The 2500-nt window shown below is 49.0% G+C and overlaps 1 protein-coding gene across 1 annotated transcript in view; it reads left to right on the top strand.

Annotated features, from left to right (window-relative positions):
* LOC143292123 (uncharacterized) overlaps positions 1-2500 on the top strand; it is a 15166-nt gene that overhangs the window by 11252 nt on the left and 1414 nt on the right. The gene's annotated exons all lie outside the window — the stretch shown is intronic.

The following is a 2500-nucleotide window of genomic DNA, read 5'->3' as shown; positions in this document are numbered from 1 at the left end:
GGAGAGGGTTTGGTGGAGAGGGTTGGGGTGGAGAGGGTTGGGGTGGAGAGGGTTGGAGTTGGGGTGGAGAGGGTTGGGGTGGAGAGGGTTGGAGTTGGGGTGGAGAGGGTTGGGTGGAGAGGGCTGGGCGGAGAGGGTTGGGATTGGGGTGGAGAGGGTTTGGTGGACAGGGTTGGGGTGGAGAGGGTTGGAGTTGGGATGGAGAGGGTTGGGGTGGAGAGGGTTTGGGTGGAGAGGGTTAGAGTTGGGGTGGAGAGGGTTGGGGTGGAGAGGGCTGGGCGGAGAGGGTTGGGATTGGGGTGGAGAGGGTTGGGGTGGAGAGGGTTGGGGTGGAGAGGGCTGGGTAGAGAGGGTTGGGATTGGGGTGGAGAGGGTTGGGTGGAGAGGGCTGGGATTGGGGTACATCTGGTTGAGCAGGTGAGGTTGGGGTGGATTGCATTTGAGCTGATAGGTTTGGGGTAGATAGTTGTGGGGTGGATAGTTTTGGGGTGGATAGGGTTGGGTTGGATAAGGTTGGAGTAGATAGCATTTGAATGGATATGGTTGGGGTGGATAGGGTTTGTGTGCATTAGGTTGGGTCGGGTTGCAGTGGGTTGGGTTGTGGCGTGTGTTGATTTTAAGCTTGCTTGTGGTGTGATGATCTGAGCTGGGTTAGACAGCGTTAGGTTATGGCATAATAATTTGGCTATTTTAGGTTGGTGTGGTATTTTAATTTTGGTCATATATGGTAGGGTAGTGAAGTATTTAGGTTGGCTTTGGATGGTGGAGTTGTAGGGGTAGGGGTGATGGTTGGGAGGTACGGGGGGCTCTGGACTGCGGAGGTTCTGTGCCTTTCATTACCCATCACATTCCGTAGTTTCAGTTTTGAATTTAGTTTCTCAAGGAGGCGCACTGAGTTCGGACAAATCCATATTCGCCTCACCACATCTTCTAATCAGATGCCTAACCAGCAGTACTGTCCGGTTAAGCCAGAAGAACCTTAAGTGTCAGTCTCTCCCCACTATCCAGGTAAGCCAGAAGAACCTCGATGGAGGGTAAGTCTCTTTCTAATGCCCAGGTAAGCCAGAAGAACCTTGATTAAGGGCCAAGCTCTCCACACTATCCAGGTAAGCCAGAAGAACCTTGATTAAGGGTAAGTCTCTTCCCACTGTCCAGGTAATCCAGAAGAACCTTGTTTAAGGGTAAGTCTCTTCCCATTGTCCGGTTAAGCCAGAAAAACCTTGATTAAGGGTAAGTCTCTTCCCATTGTCCAGGTAAGCCAGAAGAACCTTTATTGAGGGTAAGTCTCTTCCCATTGTCCAGGTAAGCCAGAATAACCTTGATTAAGGGTAAGTCTCTTCCCACTGTCCAGGTAAGCCAGAAGAACCTTGATTAAGGGCCAAGCTCTCCCCACTATCCAGGTAAGCCAGAAGAACCTTGATTGAAGGCACGTCTCTTCCCACTGTCCAGGTAAGCCAGAAGAAACTTGATTACGGGTAAGTCTCTTCCCACTGTCCAGGTAAGCCAGAAGGAATAAAGATCATGCTCTCCCCACTATCTAGGTAAGCCAGAAGAACCTTAAGTGTCAGTCTCTCCCAGCTATCCAGGTAAGCCAGAAGAACCTTGATTGAGGATAAGTCTCTTCCCATTATCCAGGTAAGCCAGAAGAACCTTAAGTGTCAGTCTCTCCCTACAATCCAGCCAAGCCAGGAGAACCTTAAGTGTCAGTCTCAACCCACTATCCAGGTAAGCCAGAAGAACCCTGATGAAGGGTAAGTCTCTTCCCACTGTCCAGGTAAGCCAGAAGAACCTTAAGTGTCAGTCTCTTCCCACTATCCAGATAAGCCAGAAGAACCTTGACTAAATGTCATGATCTACCCACTATCCAGGTAAGCCAGGAGAACCTTAAGTGTCAGTCTTTCCCACTATCCTGGTAAGCCAGAAGAACCTTAAGTGTCAGTCTCTACCTACAATCCAGGCAAGCCAGGAGAACCTTAAATGTCAGTCTCTCCCTACAATCCAGGCAAGCCAGGAGAACCTTAAATGTCAGTCTCTCCCTACAATCCAGGCAAACCAGGAGAACCTTAAATGTCAGTCTCTCCCCACTATCCAGGTAAGCCAGGAGAACCTTAAATGTCAGTCTCTCCCCACTATCCAGGTAAGCCAGAAGAACCTTAAATGTCAGTCTCTCCCCACTATCCAGGTAAGCCAGAAGAGCCTTAAATGTCAGTCTCTCCCCACTATCCAGGTAAGCCAGAAGAGCCTTGATTAACTCATTCTACTCCAGGTATGAGTTAACTCGTACTATGATTACTTCCCCTGTGGAGCAGGTACGAATAGTTTCGTTCCAACACACTATCCTAATTACCTTTATTCTTGCTTGATACAGTTGGCATTCTAATCTGAACAGTTTACAGATTCCGGAAACATGAAAAGGAAGGTTTGATCAACCGATTAAATCAACAATTCTCCATCCATTTTCGCCGTTTAACTCTTTCCATAGGAACGGCGAAAGAGACGA

The sequence above is a fragment of the Babylonia areolata genome, chromosome 18 (assembly GCF_041734735.1).
Source record: "Babylonia areolata isolate BAREFJ2019XMU chromosome 18, ASM4173473v1, whole genome shotgun sequence".
Lineage (NCBI taxonomy): Eukaryota > Metazoa > Mollusca > Gastropoda > Neogastropoda > Buccinidae > Babylonia > Babylonia areolata.
This window is presented reverse-complemented; position numbering and strand designations above follow the sequence as displayed.